Below are 19,499 nucleotides of genomic sequence, written 5' to 3'. Positions count from 1 at the left end.
GCTGCTCCTGCATTGTGCCAAAGGAACAGGAATAACAGAAAGTCAGGTCCCTGGGGTGTTAACTGAACTAATGACAACTTAAAAAACCGAGTTGTCTACCTGAAAAAAGGTATTAATTGGCCTCGTTATTAGTGTTGCATCCCCTTTGTCTCCTGACGTTTTCAGTGATGGGCCCTTCCTCTGAATATTCATTCGCCTTATCAAAATACACGTTTGTGGCGCGAATTGCAACAGGGAGGGGAAAAAAACAGGAGCTGAGGGAGGATGAGAGAGCGGGGAAGTCAGATGAGGTGTAACGGGTGCACTCACAAGGCTTGATGGGACGGAAGGGGTTTATTGTTTCATTGTGAAGCTACAATTGAAAAAGTTGATATGGAAAGACCTCTAAATTGATGCAGAGTTTGTAAAAAATGATGTTTCATATTTAGTGATAATTGAGTATTATTATTGAGGACATATGGGGAAGAGGAGTGATGTTTGTTGTATTTTCGAGGGACACATTTGAGGTTGAGAATGTTTTTAAATGAAAGACATTATTAGTATTTAGGGGGATTAGGAACACTATAGATTTCAGGAAATTTTGGGACCTTAAAAGGACATGAGGACACATTTGTGGTCGAATACATTTTGGAATATAAGGTATTTTGCATCTATTTGAGGTGACATGCCAAATAATTGGGAAGGTGAAGGGAAAAACAGTGTCTGCCATTGACAACACCAGATCACCCGCAGCGCTCCCATTTAAAATGGATTGGACTTCTATTGTTCGTTGTCAATGTCATCCAATGCGTTCAGAAAAACTTAGCTCAATTGGGAATATTAAAAAGGGATATTGGAGGGTGATCTGGCATTAATTGAAGAGAATTAAGCACATTTGAGAATGTGACAGCGAGGCCAAAAGCTGTCCCAACGCAGTCCGTGTGTGTGGCGATTTCAAAAGGTCAAAGATTGTCCGGAGGAAACCGAAGCAGGGAGCGCTCAGAGGAATCAATATGGCGCTGCGCACGGGCCCAACGCCAAAACCATTTCATGTTCCAACTTGAGCGCTCGCTTTGTGACAAAACTTCAATTTCACAAGTGTATGAACTATCGATTTTGCAGGCGCACCTTCATTGTCCTCTGCCTGCTTCCCTCTCCTTCTCCCATCTCTCAGGAAAAGTTCTTTTCTGATTGGAATATGGGGGGGGGGGGGGGGGGAGGGCGGAGCAGTCCTGGCTTGCGAATTTTAGATTTTGTTCAAGTCGAGCCAGAGCACAATGCTTCACAATTTGGCATACAGTCAGAGGAGCTGCTGTGATGCGCATTACTAAGCCTATTCCGAGCTTCATTGTCCGGACTTTAATTGTCGGTCAATCAGGATTACGCAAAACAATACGCAACAAAACGAGAATTGAATACACTTTTGGCAGTTTGCAAAAAAAGGCACTGATCCAAGACGTTTGTTGAAATTTCACAACAGCATACGTGGTCCAGTCTAACTCTACAATCCATCCATTCACTCTTAACATCTTATGCTGGAAACAGAGAAGGAGCGAGTTCATTTCTGAGCAAATTACGACAGAGAACATATCTAAAAGTCAGACATCTTCCTTCCTAATTCTCGGTTGAAGGGGAAAAAGTGAGAATAAAGATCGCAAGAATGACCAACACTTTCCCATAATACATTTGTTTCATTACAATGTTTTTGGGGCTTTTTTGTATTTAAAAATCAGGAAACTGGCAAGCTCATATTTCAATTCTACAAAAAAGAAAAAGATCCAAGTGGATAATCTATACAACTGTACACAACATTCTTGCTGTAACTTGAGTCAAGTCACATTTCCTCAAATGCAGCAGCTATTAATCACAACAATGTCTTATAGTACTTTGCAGGCAATAATATCAACAAAAACGACGACATCCTTTGATGTAACTAGAAAAATGGGGCTGTGGTCATTTGGGACCAACAACAACAAAACAAAGTATTTTGTATATCAAACATGAAAAGTGGAAATGTATCATAATATTAAGAAGCGATGCAGCTAAGGGGGAATTCAAACACGCTATGTGTCAGTTCATAATATACTGTATTTCCAATTTTGATAAAGGCTCGGCCTTGGGGAATGTTTGGTGAAGTAATAACTGACTTTTTATGGAATCCGGCTCAGACATGTAGCCCCTTCTATGCAATTAAAACCTGAACTCTGAGTTAATCTCACGCTCCACTATTTCACTCTCTCACTTATTCCCAGGATGTATGAAGTTATTCCAAAAGCCCCTACATTTCTCTGATGAATGATATCCCCTTCAAATGCCAATTCAGACCATATCTCTTTACCGTGATATCATGCCCTGCGATAATCCCACTATTAAGATGGCCAGCCACTGTTCCCTCGCACAAATGGCAGATAATATCAGTAAAATTGCACGTGGCTTTTGGGTTAACGCCCAAAATAGGCAGTTTTATGTCTGGTCCAAAAGGATTTGCTCTGAACGCACCTCATCTCACCTTTCACAGATTTTAAAAGACATTTTTGTGTGTGTTGCTCCGCCAATTTACTTTATCATTTACCCATTCTGTAACGCAGCCAAACTTGCTGTGGTAGAAATAAACATTTCAGAAATCATATGTCACTAGTCTGCTCAACCCTGTTTCTTTCTTTCTTTTGCTGTAATAACTTGTCATGCCTTACAAACTACACTATATTTAAGACATTATTATGGTGGGGTCATGCCAATTAATCAATATCTTCAAAAGTTTGTGGATGCATTTGATTAATTTTGCATACCAATTGAAAAACAATGAGAACTATTTACAGTACAACTGAATTTTAATCTTGTGACATGATTGGTCAGTGGGTGGGTTGGTTCGTTGGTTGTCTGTTATTGTGTCTGTAGGGTGATTAGTTGGTTCTTAGCTCGGTTGATGTAACCAGATTGGTATCATTCATTTTGTAGATATGGAATCACCTTTGTGTCCCTTTGTTGGTTGGGCCATAGGATAGGTTCTTCGGTTAATAGGGTAAGAAACTATCTACAGTAGGTACTGTAGCAACCTACCTACTATACATGGCTACTTACCTTATTGACCAAAGAACCAACCTCCCAAGTTTCATGTTGATTTTATTGGTCAGTGACTGGCTTGCTTGATCCTGTTGGTCGGTTTCATTTTTTAAACATACATTTCCCTGGGCATTTGGTTGGTTGTCATTTATATAAAAATTGTTTGTTGGTGTGGCTGTTGGTCAGTTTGGTCTATTTCAAAGATGTAGGAAAGTATAAATTTAAACTGTGCGCAGTTTCAGCACCTTCCCAAGAGAGGCGATTAAAGGGCGGTCACTGTCCACCTAAACATATTTTTATAGTAGTATCTGATGCACAATTGAGTCCATGAGAAAATATTCCCCACCTTTCATTCTCCTTCACTTCAAAAATTACGTGGCACTCATACCAATAGTTTCTGAATTATTATTAAATTGGGCAGTCGGTGAACCTTAAATCACATATCTTCAGAGCCTGTGGCCAGATTTGGTACGCGTTTTAGTAGCGCTGGTCCATACGCATCAGATGGTCAGTTGGTGGGTGAAACAAAGTGAAAGTAGGAAAGCTGAAGATTACATTTGTGCATGGACACATTTGATAAAAGTACAAACGGTAATCTTGGAATCCAGCAGTTATCCCTTTGGGCTATTTGGACAGGGTAACGGTTCATTTGTAAAAGTGACCCAAGAGTAGTGCAGAAAGTCAGCAGGTTATTGCCACAAATTTGGCGGTTTGACTGGCGACAGCTTTACGATCCCTGAGTGGCCTCTCCGACTCGCCGCCTGTCACATTCTATTAGCTCGTACCTTTTCCATTGGCTTGCCGCCTATTCCCCCAGCGGCTTCACTGGTCGCCTCCTCCCGTAAATAAAGCAAATGGCCGAATCGTGTAGTAAATGAAGACGGTGGACTGTGCGGACAAGGGGGCACTTGTGTGTAAAAACATCGCTCCGGATAATTTAACCTACGAGAGCGGGACCAATATGCCCGCCTTTGCTCGTCCTTCGTCAGGCGCCGAGTTTAAGTTTGACTTATGCTTTGACGGCAGTTTAAAGGCTTCAGTAAAAACGCTTCAACACACGCACACACGCACAGATGACCACTTCAGAAAAGAAAAGGTTGTGTCTCTTTGCAGCTGCCAAGAGCCAGCAAAAGAAAAGGCCATAAGTCTAATTACTGTTTTCAACATCTGTTCACTTCTTCTTAAATACAAGTGCTGGTTTCACAGCCATGCAGTCAACATTCCAAAGGTTAGAGTGAGTTTATTTTCTCATCACTTTTTCAGTAATGCCATCAATAAAAACACACCCGGGAATCCCTTCCAGTTCTATAACCAAGCTTTAGACGTTTTGTTTGAACATGGTTGGTGGGTAAATTGGCTGGGAAGTTGGTAAGTGCATTTTTCATGGACAAAGTTAGGTCAGTACATGTGGCTTACGGTACTGTTTACAGGAAAGTCAGATTGACAAATTTAAGAAGCCAAGAGTGTGGTTGAATTGCCATTGAATTACACAGAACCAATGTGAGAAAATTATTTTGTGGATAGATTTTGACAAATTGTAAACAAACACACTTGTACAGTGCCTTTCCACTTCAAGGTACTTAAAGCCTAATTTAACTACCGATTATGCAACATCAGGAATAACGAGGGGTTCAGTAGTATCTTGCTCAACACCAGGTACCCAAGGCAGAGAACTGAACCCACAACCTCTAGGTTATGGAACGACAACTCTACCACTGAGCCATGCCACCCCAACAATAGTTGAAATAAACGATTGAAATGAAAATTGGAAATCAATTGGCCTTCCTATGGAAAATTTGAGTGCATATGACATTTGATAAAATTATGTTGGAGATGTGAAGAGAAAAGTGTGATTCTTGCTAAACAGCCACTTGTATAAGGTTGTATAAATGTGTGAGCAGCTGCTGCTGGCAAAAACACTATTGTTTTCTGGAATTAACACCATCGAGTTGTGTGTGTGTGTTTGTGTGTGTGTGTGTGTGTGTGTGTGTGTGTGTGTGTGTGTGTGTGTGCGCATGTGTACTCGTGCATGTCCATAAATGTCACCTAGTAATTTGCATTTTAACGCTCTCCACTTTCTTGTCAATTAAAGCTGCAGGGCTATCAAAAAAAACGTGAGAAATGTACATGCATAGCTGCCTCTGCAATACAATTTAAACTGTAATCAAGATTTTGCATATAACCTTTTTGTTAGGTTAGCTGCAGAAATCCATCGATATAAAGTACTAGAAGTCCTATAAAACACAATCAAGAGGAAAAAAACACAAGTCGCATTTACCAGTCACATTTGGGGGAGGGCAATTATTTAGTTTAAAGTAACAATAGTAAAATAGAGAACGGGATAAATAGGCATCTGTTAACAAGAAGACTTTTCAGAATACTATAGCCTTAAAAAACAGAACATGCCAATTGGTCAGGGAGAAGAAGAAGAAAAAATTACACCTCAGAATAAGTCGCACGCCCAGCAAAATTACGGAAAGGGTGAGACTAATAGTGCGGAAAATACAGTATATCTTTGAAATAAAACTTCAAATAAATCAAGGATTTTCTTGAGAACATAAATAAATTAGTTCATTTTTGCACAACTTCCTTATTCACCAGTAAAAAAAACGGGGCCAAGTCATTTCCAAAATAGTTGCACTAACAAGGGGTTCATCTCTTACAAAAATATGCCATAATGTATCGTTTAGAAATAGATTGGAGAATGAACTACGAGCATTAGAAGTGTTTACTTTCTTGCCAAAAACTCAATTTTCAAAGGGTTATTGGCTGCATTTAAACATAGCAAATTCAGAAATGACATTATTTTCCTCAAGACCATCTCTGTCCATTATGAGGTTGCCATGCAAAAGCTAAATGCTCATTGATTTTAAACCCTGTACAATCTCGGGCATGTAAACTGATGATTTTTTTTTTAACTGAATATTGACCTGACCCAAAATAAACCATAGTTTGCATGCAAACGTGGCCTGTGTTGCTACACAACTACTGTATTTCTTCATTATGGTAGCACTTGGAGTGAATTCCTTGGAATGAAAACTCATCGAGTGCACGGTTTTGCAAAAGACGCAGAGGTGTGCTTTTTTGCCAGCATCTTAATTGGGCTGCGAGGATAAGGCAGGTTTGTTTGTTTATTTGTGTGGCAGATGTGAGTCGGCATCGAGTCACCGCATGTGGGACGCTGCCCGTATCGGCTGTCTTGGCAAATTCCACCAGCGAAGAAGACGACTAATGTGATTTCCCCCCGCCTCCGTCCTAGTACCTCCTCCGCCCCCCTTTTGAAGATCGAGATCATCCGACGCGAACAAAAGCACTTGGGGGATAAAGCTCGGCTCGCCTCGGTTCGGCTGTGATGCTCGTCCAAAAGTTGCCCTGGTGGGATCTTTCATTTAAGGCGAACGGAACGGGCGGGGAAAAAAAAAGGCAAAAGGAAGAAATCTGGCAGCTGAAGAAAGAAGAGAAGCTTGTTGTGACACCTGGATTGTTTTCATCCACGCCGTCTTTCATCTCCATGCACAACAACATTCACGAGATGGGCACTTTTCCCCCTATTAAACGCACACAATGTCTCACAATACCTTGACTTGGCCACGGCCAACAAATGCTGGGACATTTGGGACGCCCCTTCAGCTTTGGCTCTGCACTCCAATGCAATTATACGCAAATAAATAAGCATGTGCGTGTCTACCGAGAGAGGAAATACAGCAAGTTGATTAAAGCTGCAAAACCCAATCAACCACCACGCTTACACGTGCCTGCATGCACATCAAAGTTTTCCCAAAAGTTCCATTTAAAAGTGAAATGTATTTTATTTTGTTTGTGTTCATTGTTCTATATTTATAAACACTAGTTTCATCACACGTATAAACTTACGTATGGACATCATGAACAATTAAATTGCTTGGTTCAAATTTAAATGTGAAAAAAAATATTCAAGCAAAATGCGGGTACACTGTTGATTATTTTTGATTTTTTGTCAACATTTTGATGGTTTAGAATGCCCGCCATGGCCTGCGTGCGTCACCTGAAGCATGCCGTTGACGCGGTGGTGGGTGCGGTGAAGTTTTTAATTAGCCACAGCCTTTGGAAAAGCTGATGAGGGACTATTGAATTTGCACTTCAATTAGAGTGCTTATCAAGTGCAGATTACAGAAGACTCGCACTCACTGACTACGCTGCACCATAGTGACGGAGGCTCGGTGTGAGGAGTGGGCAAAAGTAGCTAGGGGAGGTGGTGCGCAAAGGTATTTCACCAGACATTTGTTTAGGAAGGATATTTCAAATAATATCAGATACAAGTTGAATTCATTTGTTAGGTTAAGTTGTGTGATATATTCCATTTCTCTTTATTTTACTTAAATTATCTCACAGTCCGTCATGTTTCATTATAAATGCTGCCAAAATTAGGGGGCTTATTTCCAAACAAGATTTGGAAAAAAATTATCCATGCAGTCAGAAATTGTTCAGGGATTAAATTATTTCAATGATGCATTTACTACGGTTGCTGAGAAGTGTCAGAGAAAGTGCATAATCGAAATGCTTTGCAAAAAGATGAAGAAAAAAAAAGCACAAATGCAAATTTCTACATAATGAACGCCAATTCAAAATGCTATGCAAACAAAAAGCAGGAATGCAAATTGTCCAAAACAGGGATGCAAAAAGCATCAACAACACCAACCCCAATTGCCCACAACACGAATGCAAAAGGCCACAACACAAATGCAAAATGTCACAACACGATGCAAAAAGCCACAACACGAATGCAAACATACAATCCAGAAATAGATACATTAGGACTACAACCCTCACCTTTTTGCTGCCCCACAAACAATATAGTGTAACATTGACGCTAGCTCACTCATGTTTTTAATCTTTTTGTGTGAATAGGTAATACAACACCATTACAAGAAAAATATTTCATAGTTTGTAATGATCGTTTAGTTAGTTTTGTATTTTTATTTTATTTTTTTTACTTTCATTCCACTTTTAAAAAATGTCTCTCAATTTGGCATTTATTTAGTGTTTTATGTGCTATATTTAGTCACTTCAAATCAATTTCCATTGATGTATTTTGCATTAATGTATGTATTAATTTTATAGTTATTTTATTTTAATTTAGCTACATTTCTCTTGTTTGTTTTAAGTCCCCCCTCCCAAAAAAAACAAAAATGTTCTTCGTTTTTCTATATCTCTGCTTTCCTTTGACATTTAAAGAGGACGTTTGAGAGCTCCAACAAGGACGCGTGACAGCTTGCTGCTAATTCGCAGCGTCTGATGTGTGTGTTATTGAAGGCAGCCTCCTTCACAGCGCAAAAGACCAATGCGTTGCTCAAACGGAGAAGAAGAAAAGTCAACAATGGGTAAACTCTCTGCAGGATTATTGCAGCTATGACTGAACGTTAAGAGTGGATTTGTCTGTGTGGCTCCGATAAAAGGACGGCTCAGCTCCTTGCGTGCGTCAAGGACTTCTGAGTCGACGTACCACCAACATGGTGAAATTAGAGTGAGGGCCTTTATGTATACTGAACTGCCGATTATGTGGATGCATTGGACATCCGTGCAATTTTATTAAGTTGTTCTATAATCGTTCATTTGCAATAGGTTGCGACCAAAAATTGTGGTTATTGTAATGTGTGAAAACAACACTGGATTGTGCGATCATCACAATTGAAAAATACACATCTCAGACTTACCACACATTTTAAGAAATGATCTTCAAACATGTACTATGAATTGAAAGACATTTCATGGTTCAGTTTTCATCCAAAAGTCTATGTGTGCTGTTTTAATACGTAGCTCAATTTGAAAATGATGCTCTCAAGAAAGAAATGTGTTTGAACTTCCTTAATAATAAAATACAAAGTTTCTCCTTTTAGCTGTGTGAGTAATTTAGATCATCTTCTTACCTGACTCTTCTCTGGTCATCATATTGTCAACAAAGAGCATTCAGTCTTTCCACAAGATCTGACGGCATCGCTTTTGTAAAGCGTGCTGGCATTTGTTTGGGAGTCGCCGGTTTAGGGTGACATCTCATTTGGGATCCGTGTTGTAGGCCTTGAAGAGGAAGAAACTAATTAGAATGACGTGTATTACGTTGTAACTTATTGTAAGTGTTGGTAAGGCTCAGGTGATCATGTTTTTCGGACTATAAGTCGCACAAGCCCAAAAAGACAAAGAATAAAGGCAACAACAGGCTGAATATATATAGTTATATACAAGTTTTTTTTAAAAGAAGGATGAAGAATAAAGGCAACAACAGGCTGAATATATATAGTTATATATAAGTTTTTTTTTTTAAGTAATTACATTTTTAGAGTGTTCGTTTTAAGTTACAGGCGATTCTACCGGTTGGCCGTGGTGACCCTTGTGAGGATAAACCACAATTCCACCCACCGCCAATATTGAAATTACCAACACAGGCCCTGATCTTCCGTGTAAAAATAACGTGAAATTATATAATAATCCTTGAATAATTCCACCACATAAATCACTCTGGAGTATATGGCGCACCCCCAGACAAACTAATTTTTTTAAATTGTGACTTATAGTTTGGGAAAATGCATTAGTTTCACCATTTTCATGACAGAAGGATACATCCAGGATGCATTCACTGACGTGACACAGTTTCATTGAAAATAAAATATAAAAGAAATTTCAAAACCTGAGCTGAGTACTAAAAAGTGGATTATACATCTAATCAGAAAATGTGAAATGAAGTACTTTTACACTACTTTTCACCTTTTCTCACCGACGGATCTTTAAAAATCACATGTTTTAGACAAACCAAATGCATGGAACATGTCCAAAATAAAATTACCTTAACAAGCTGCACGTTGCAGGCAGGGTAGACAATCACGTCGTGACGTCATCGATCAGATTTACAAACAAATGACATCTCCATCGTATAAATAACTTTGTTTTAAAATCTCATATCCTCAGTCTTTATGCATAAAAACATAGCACCAAAAAAGCACATTTCATTTTTTTATAATGCCATTCTATATCTTACCTTTACTCATCAATTGAATTCGCGTGGCGTTCCTTCTGAACGAGGGCATCGATGACATGCTTTTCTAAGTCAGTGCCTGCAAAAATGTCGCTCTTGATCCGTTCTGTTCTATGTTTATTTAGCATTTTCAATGTTGAAAATGATCTCGCCAATGACGGTGGCTAGATCGATAGATCGATGGGCAAGAGCAACTTTGTAGCAACTCTTTCCACCTGCAGATCCCTGCAAATTCTTCATGCCATCATTAGTGCCCCCAGCTGGACGGACGCACGGCCTCCTGTGTTGGGCTCCCTAACTTCTTCTTCGCCACAAATTGGAAGGCACTAGAAACATATGACAGAAATAGCGTTGTTGACAAAATCACCACTCATTAATAAATAAATGAGCTAAACCATGACAATTTCGTTCATATGGTACTCTCATTTGAAGCCCAGCCAAAATAAAAAAAAGATTATTTATATATATATATATATATATATATATATATATATATATATATATATATATATATATATATATATATATATATATATATATAGCAAGGTAAATCAATCAGCTTTTTTAATAAACCAGTTGGAAACAAATAATTATATATATATATATGTGTGTGTGTATATACATATGTATGTATATATATACATATATAGTATATATATATAGATATAGATATATACATATATATAGTATATATAGACATATATATATATATATATATATATATATATATATATATATATATATATATATATATATATATCAGCCTCATAGTGGGAGAATTGGGTTTAAATCCAGGTCACGTCCATCTGTGTGGAGTTTGCATGTTTTCCCCAGGCCTGCATGGGTTTCCTCCGGGTACTCTGGTTTCTTCCCACATTCTAAAGACATGCATGGTAGGCTGATTGGACACTCTAAAGTGCCCCTAGGTATGAGTATGAGTGTGAATGGTTGTTTGTCTCCTTGTGCCCTGCAATTGGCTGGCCACCAATTCAGGGTGTCCCCTAGCCCGAAGTCAGCTGGGGATAAGTTCCAGCACCCCCCATGAACCTAGTGAGGAGAAATATAAATGGTGTTAATTATGTTGAAAAAGTGGTGAAATGTCATTGTGTTCTTACCATGCCCCGTAAACATTATGTGCAAAGTAGTTTACCAGGGCCCCGTCATTCATGGGTGGTAGAGGCGTGGGGTGGTGGGCTATAGAAGAAAAAAATTGATATCTTAATTAAAAAGGAAAGTGAAGGCATACCGCTCTGACTTTGGGCCCCTGTCAGAGGGTCAGCTCACTTTGACTGACTTGGGGAAGTCGATTCAGCCTCCAGCACGACTCCGGCGGGGAACATTTGCATAGTAAATTTGTAAGGCTGCCATCAGAGCTCAAGGGCTCTTACTGCCATCTAATTACACTCAAAGTGTGTGAAATATACACAATGGTGAACAATGGCAGAGTAGTACACAATACTGATAAATACAGGATTTAACACATATTTTTCTTTGAGAAATGTATCTTTAAACATGTTTCTTTTTTCTACTTTTGACTCTCGGGGTGGAAAGCATTGAAGAAACATTTTTAAGACAATAAATTGTGATGATATTTCTCGAGCTGTAGCCTTTTTTTTACAGTTTTTTCCAAATAAAAAAAAAAAGAACATTATAAGTAAAACATCCAATATGTTTCCCTTCACAAGAATGAAAGAAACAACTTTAAACAGTGTTTCATGTGCCAAACTCAAGCAATGCTGACAGACTTCGAATATCTGTCATTTAAGGCTTGCTTGTGCTCAGCTGGTAAAATATGAGCTCTCCAAGGACGGGCGAGGACACGCAGGGGCAACATGGCTGCTAGCAGACGCTCTTATTTATCATTTTGCTTCATCTCCGCCTGGCCACTGTAAACATCTTTCAATAAAACGAGCGGTCGCAGTCGCGGTTATCCGTCCTCCTGACGCAGCCGGGACGCGGCGACCTGGCACCTTAGGTCTGAGCATTTTTCTTCCATCCACCGCTCATTAGGGAAGCGAGGCTTTTAAAAAGTGCACCAAAACAAGCTCTGCTGTGGCCATTTAAGTGTCACGTGGTCTTTTTAATTAAGTCTCTAAACGAGAGAAAGGCCAGAGAATTTGTACCAGTCCCAGTTTTGGAAGTGTTTGAGGTTTAAACAGGCCCGTTGACGCCATTAATGTTCCTCGACTGTAACACTTAAAGTGCATCAACAGCATCATGCTCGAGGTGGACAATTTGAGTGTTTTGAAGCAAAAGCACTGCCCGTGTTTAATTTAGGAGTAACTTTACCAAATAAAACTAGTAGTTAATGTAATTGCTTATTAATATCCTGACTACCTGTCCACCTCGGCCAATTGCTCCCCTCATTAAGTGACATATGTATTCACATAGGGCCCACTTAAAAGTCTAAAATTTTCCCCAAAGTGAACGGGGTGCCCAATCAGTCGGTGCGCCTTTTTTATGCACTAAATTGAAGAATCTGTAGATGTCGCTGTATCACGCTGACAACTTGACCGTCTGGATACATTGCTTGCTGACACGCTATATTTATATGGTGAAAAGGCGGACGGTTGAAAGGGGAATGCGTGTGTACATATCGTGCTTAAAGCATGACAATATTAGCAGTCAACGATGACATTTTTGTCTGCTACCAGTGATCGAGACTAACCCAATTAGAGCCAAAATGGGTAAAACGAGATCGGTTTTACAAAACACGTACATAAAAAAACGTGACCGGACTTTTGGTCGCCGTACGTTTGGTCGCCCGGACCCAAACGTGCGGCGACCAAACGTCCGGCGACCAAGTCTGGCGACAAAGCAAGGTAAAACAACACGGTCTACGCATCAATAAAAGCCAACAATGGCCCTGAGCAGTTTCACTGAGTGGACGTGTGAGTGTATAAGAGTTTGTATATACATGCGTTGTCCCTTTAAGAAGGTACGTCAGTCAGGGTCTTAACAAGTTCTCCAACAAAACACAATAAAAGTCCAGGAAATCTGGAGCTTTCCTTTAGCCTAATAATTAATAGGGCATTAAGTATGACAAAATAATAATTCGCAGTTTGTATTTAGGGAATTTGAGCAACAATTTTAAATGGTAATTATCAATAACCTTCCGGGCGACCAAAAGTCCGGTGACCAAACGTCCGAGTACCATAAAAAAATCCTGTAGAAAAGTTGTTATATGGTGTACATAATTTGAGGGGGTGTTATCTCAATATTAGTACTGAATGTGATACAATTTGCTCTCTGATTTCTGAAAACTGACTTCATTAAACCTTGGCTTTCCCCAAAAGCTGCATCGGAAAGATTTTTGACATCTTGAAGCCTCCTATTATTGCACTCTGGCTGACAGTCACAATTTGGATTGACCTGGCTTTCCGTTCGGTACTTCTTAAACGCCTGCTTCTATCTTAATATTCAATTCTGCCTTCCGTCTGTTTGTTTATCTTGCTTCCTCTTTGCTGCCCCCGAGGGGGGGAGGATTGCCAGGAACCGGCCGCGTTGGCCTGCGAGTTGATTTGCATATGCAAAATGAGAGCCATCGCAGCAGCTAGATCCGTAATTAAGGCAACAGCTGACAAACAATGTCGGCCCACATTAGTGGAGCAATGAGTTTCCACGTGTGGGTTTTACTGTACGCGGCTGAAGTTGTAAGCCTAGTTCTTGACCGTGCTCCTCGTCTTTGATGAGCCAAGCAGTGACTTACTTTTTATGCGTGATCGAATTTATTAACAACCCATTAACATATTCTACAAAGAAGTCAGCCTCTGTTAATATACAGCAGCTGTCAGAAGCCACAGTTGACTTTGAAATTCTATACCAGGGGTTATGTCCCCTTTTGGAAATATCAAAATGTTTGGAAAAAATCATAATGCTGTGAAAACCTTTTGGATGTAAACTTTTTTCATAAGGCCTCGGTGCAATATGATTCTTTTTTTTTCGCTTGTACTTGTGCAATTTTTATCCTCTAAGTTTGACTTTTAAGAAATATGGGTTGTAGTAAAGAAATGACAATACATCATAAAGAATCTTGTTTTTTTTAAACCTTCAATCCTGATTTTCTTTTTTTAAATTAAGTAATAGATTGTATTATTATGACAATGAATGAAAAAAAATAATGGAACATATTATATTTTGGTAAAGTAAAGTTGCATATTTCAGGGTTAAGTGCGTCTGTTAATAGAAATATCATCATTTTGTCCAGGAAATTTCAATAGCCAAACGCTAAAGATTTGAAAATGGGTTTTAACTTGGATGATTTCTGCTCTACTTTTCACATTTCCATTTATTTTACATATATCTTTTAAAAAATCATTTGCCTCAGCAATGGCATTTCAAGCTTGAAAACCCGCATTTGAAAGTGCATCTCACTGCCGAGGTTTTCCCAGTGGTCCAAGCAGCGACTTACATTTTCTGCATTAAAAACCCTTTAAACAATCAAAGCAGCAGGAGTTCATTTAAATACCCTACAAAGAAGTGTGCCTCCGTTAATAAGCTGCGAGGTCAGATGCCTTGACCGACATTGAGATTCTGTACCATCAATATGGAGTTAACGACATGCAGGCTCAGATTTTTTGTGTGCCAGGAGCTCTCGCTACATGTGGCGAGCCAATACACATTAGCATTCCTTTGGAGTCATCTGATAAGTCCAGGAATCATTTGGAATTCAGAACGGGAATCCTTTCCAAATGTCTACATTGGGACTTTAGCTTGGGGACTACTGCTGGAAGGATGCTTGTGGGTGGGGGCAGGGTGTGAACTTCCATAGGTTGAACTTTAATCCTAGTTTGTTTAGATGCACTCAATTATTTGTGATGAAATAAACTTTGGTTAACCTCTTTGAAGAAAGACACTCGAGAATTGCATAAACATGAATTATTGGCCTTAATGCTGTTTTTCTCTTCATACACTTAATACATTACATAACATCATGCTATAGCGCTGGGCGCATTCACAGTATTATAATGCAACGACGTCCCCAAAAAAATTCGCATCAAAACGTTTTAAAGGACAATCCAATTAAAAAAAAACAATAACAACTGGCCTTGAATGACTTTTTCCGTTCCTTGAGACTGAAAGGTTGCATTGCTGCAAGCAAGTAGCTCAGGAGTCTTCAATTTTCTGTCTGCAGTCAGTGAACGAGGGTGTATTAGCACTTAGCATAAAAGACACTCCTCCCTTCATCTGAATGAACATTTTTCAACTCTGCACTCACACTGCTGCTGATGAGCCTCAATCTCCACATCTCATTATATCAATCAGTGACACACGCTTCCAATGCAACCTATTCCCAACTCATGCATAAACATGAGATTTGGGGAGCACTTAATCTGCTTGCTGTTATTATGGTCCCTGTTTGACCACACAGTAAACAGTGACAATGAAGTTAGTTTGAACAGACAATACTCGGTTTAATTGATTTTTAACACAAAGCCTAGTTTATATTTTTAGCTATTTTGGACAAATTTAATGTGGGGGACCTTTGGAAGGATCTCATAACTGTAATCAACTGTGCTTAATTACTTAGAAATATAATTGTCAATTTTCTAATTAAGCTGTGATGACGCCTTGCATACAGACATAGTTTTATATTTAGCTTTTTTGAATATTCCTAATTTTTGGCACATCGACTACATCCCATATCTTTCTTGGTCTATTTCAACTTTCCTGGACATCTCTGGGAGAGTCCATCACTGACATCTCCACTCTGGGAAAGATCTAAGCTCCAAAAGGTCGTACCGGGATGTTCCAAGCCTTTAGAATGTCTACCAGTTCCTCGACAAAATCGATAATCCAATATGTTCTGTCAAAGGTAACAGATGATCCAAGGAGATGGGCGTAGGGGCTTCAATCAGGGAAGCCAAAGTGGCGTCCGATCTGGCGGCACTGCCAATAAGAAACGAGCAGAGAGATGAAGGCAATAAGCGCCAATGGCTTTGGATCTAATAAAAGGTGAGAGAAGGATATTTTTCTGACGTTTGTTTTCATTCATTCATTCATCTTCCGCAACGTGCATCCTTATAAGGGGTTGCCGGAGCCAATCCCAATTGACTTTGGGCAAAAGGCAGACGATAGCCTAGACTGGTCGCCAGTTAGCTGGAGGTCACACAGAGAGACAAATGAGCATTTACATTCACAATCAATCATTCACCAGAGGGAATTGAACAAGTACCTGCCAGCACCGAAGTCAGGTGAGTGAACCTCTACACCATTAGGCAGCTCTGATGTTTGTCTCCTTTCATAAAGCTAACTTACAAAAGGTGAAGGGAGTCATAACAATTCAAATGGCATCTTACTATTGACAATATTTCAGCTGATGAATGCAAACCATCAGTTCTGAAATCCTAATAAAACTATGTGTACTGGGGTTAAAACTATTTCAAGAATACCGGGTTGGACGGTGTCTTGGGAAGGTACATCTTTATTAAATTATTGAGTGCCATTGCAATTTTGACTGCTGGTGATCAAGCGTCTATTCACACATTTATTGACATCAATAGCAGCCAACGGGCTAGGCTGTTTAAAAAAAATCTATACGAGTATGGGTAGAAGGTGGTAAATATAGGCTTTTGTGCAATGTAGAAGATATTTCTGATACTTCAAATGAAAGCAGATTTCTGAATTGTCTTTTACTTTGGTGCCATGTTACTGAATGATAACATGTGGAAATAAGTACTACATCGCTTAGTGGAAAATTGTGCAGGTGACAAGCTGGTGCCTGTTTTTAATGCAGTGTGAAAGAGGTTTCTGATACTAGCTCAGAAGACAGAAAATTCCAAAATCCGAAGTACAGTGGTACCTCTACATACGAGCAGCTCTACCTACGAGATGCTCGAGATACGAGGAAAATTTCGAGCAAATAATTCGCTCTAGATACGAGAAAAATTTCGAGATGCGAGAAAGCCAGGTGGCCATAACATCAGAGGCTGTTTATCATTGTAGCGCACTGTCTTTTTTTCCGCATCTCTTTCGTGTATAACAGATATCTATGAGCACTGAATGATTTCTTCACACGAGTTTCTCCTACACATGGACCAGAAAACGCACAACGCGCATGCGCAGGCAAAAAGAGGGCTTTCTGGGTAATGAAGTATACTCGTGCACACAACACCGATAGCCAATGGCACCCTTTCTCAGAATAAAACTTCATTACCCACAATCAATACGTGGGTAGGCTGTTATTCCTTCCTTAGCCTGTTAGCTCCCACGATCGCTCATTCAAGACTACTTCTCGCAAGTGGTCGTGCGTTATCCTATTGTGAGGACATTTGTGTGCATCATTTTCGGAATATTTTGAAGGGAATACAACAGCAAACAGCCCATCGATAGCGAACATGAGGGTGGAGGCGTGGCAAAAAGCTAGCCCGGCCAGGAGAAGGTAAAAACAATTAAAACAAAATTAGAATTCAGTTTTGTGTAAAGTTACGTTAAACGTATGTTTGAGTGTGTCTGTATATATTAATCCTAGTTAATTTAAATTTGTTTGTTCGGTTACGAGTGCGTTGCCGTGGATAAAGTCTGGATAATACCAGCATTAGAAAATCTGTGAAAACACTCAAAGGAGGAAAACTGGAGGAACAACCCTCAATTTTCTTCTTGGTGCTGTTAATACTGAACAACAACAGTGTGAAATTGGAATTGGATACCACATTATTGCTGAAGGTGGAAAATTCCTGAATTGACGTTGGCTTTCTTTTGTTCTTTGTCAGGGGAAAATGTCATTTTCCATGCTGTGTAATAGAAGCTTATAATGGTACTTCCCAAGGCGGAAAATTCCCAAATAAACTTCACCCCACAGTGTTGTTTTTACAGAACAGCACAACAATAAAATAAAATTACTTAAATTACTACAAAACTACTCTTTCCTCTGATGATTATAAAAAAAATGCCACAATGGATGCCAGTGGACTTCAAAAGTCGATTCTTATATTTATTCAGTAGTAATAGTAGTAATATTATTGTTGAAAAGAATAAAAATGATTACTATTTGTCCCCAAGGGAAAACTTAAAAGCATGACAGGTTATAGGACTTTATATTTAAAATGCTAGCAGTGACCATCTACTTCCATTCAAAATGGATTGGACGTCTACTTTTGTCAATTTGTCTCCCTTACGCCCTTGCATCAGTAGAAAAAAAAAAGAAAAAAATGTTTTCTTTTCCAATTAGGTTTCTAATACTGCTTCAGGAGACCGAAAAATTAATCAATCCAAATTCTGTGCCATTTCCACTACGGTGGTCTTTGTCAGGCGGCGTGAAAGAGGTTGTCGTGCCTTGTGCCTTGTGTATATTTTCAGGGTGTTTTTTTTGTTGTCCCTTATTTACTGCAAGTCGCTTGGCCTGTAGCTTGTGTGATTGCTAGTGCTCGTGGCCTAATTGTGCGCCCTCTCTGGCCGAGCAGCTAATTGACTTGAAAATGGATTCGATGGGGCAAGGGGGATGGAAAAAAAAAGTGAGCGGGACAATGGCGTCCGTTCTGATGAGGCCGCATGTTGCCAATTAGGCCCACTGGCGCTCGTCTGAAGTGTGGGCGAGCAGAGTGGGAGCATTAGGGCGACCGGAGGGCTTTTTGTCCTCGCCGTGACATCATTACGAGCGCGTTCGCTCACATTAATGCCGCTTTGTGTCGGCGCCCTTTCCGTGATGAACAACACGCTTTGACTGGCCCTAATGAAAAGCTCTAATAACATGCAAATGAGCTCATGAGCAGGAACAACGACCAACAAACTTTACACTGTGATGTCGTAATTGGAGTACTTGGGTTGACTTTATTTTAGAATTTTTCAAGAAATAGCCTTGAATAGGCTTTTTCCCCGAAAAAATTCATAACGATACATGGCTTCTATGAAATGTTTGCAATTTCACAGTTCCAAGATATTATTTTATTTCGCACAAGGGACTAAACATTAACATGAATGTGAATATGTTCATTGATTGATATGTGCTGTCCCTTATTAAATAAATCAAACTGAAACTCAATTGTAATGAGTTGTTCCTTTCTTGTTTAATATCATAAATTAAGATGTTTCAACCAATTCTGTTTAGATGCTTACACAGTCTGTAGAGCATGAAACAGTTTTAATGTGCCACTTGGGAGTTTAGTGTATACTCCCATTTTTTTATGTTCTTTATTCAGTGTACAGTAATACACCCATACCACCACCACTTTTAAAAAAATGGCTAATATCGCCATATTTCTATGAGACCATTTAAAAAAAATGACAATTCTTATGTGTAAACTTTGCCAATTCAACCGTGTTGTGCGACAAACAATTACACTTCCGGGGACCAGCAAAACAGTAGGAAATGAGAGGAGCGAGCGATCACGACAGAAATAATATGCCGTGCGAATTTATTTTCCATCCGCATATTAGCAGCAGCGCGGCATTCCGCCTACTGGGTCTCATCTCGCCTCAGATCAGACGTCGGCGTCCATCCGTCGGCTGTCAT

At 39.5% G+C, this 19,499-nt stretch overlaps 1 protein-coding gene across 2 annotated transcripts in view; it reads right to left on the bottom strand.

The window, feature by feature from the left end:
• LOC144088616 (uncharacterized) overlaps positions 1 to 10,349 on the bottom strand; it is a 197,907-nt gene extending 187,558 nt beyond the window's left edge. For both annotated transcript variants that reach the window (XR_013304910.1, XM_077619128.1), the window contains exons 1-2: positions 10,052 to 10,349; positions 8,949 to 9,096 (exon numbers count right to left, since the gene is read on the bottom strand). The gene's annotated coding sequence lies outside the window, so the exon portion shown is untranslated. The remainder of the gene's footprint in view (positions 1 to 8,948; positions 9,097 to 10,051) is intronic.
• Positions 10,350 to 19,499: the final 9,150 nt, after the last annotated feature.

Source organism: Stigmatopora argus, chromosome 14, assembly GCF_051989625.1.
Source record: "Stigmatopora argus isolate UIUO_Sarg chromosome 14, RoL_Sarg_1.0, whole genome shotgun sequence".
Lineage (NCBI taxonomy): Eukaryota > Metazoa > Chordata > Actinopteri > Syngnathiformes > Syngnathidae > Stigmatopora > Stigmatopora argus.
This window is presented reverse-complemented; position numbering and strand designations above follow the sequence as displayed.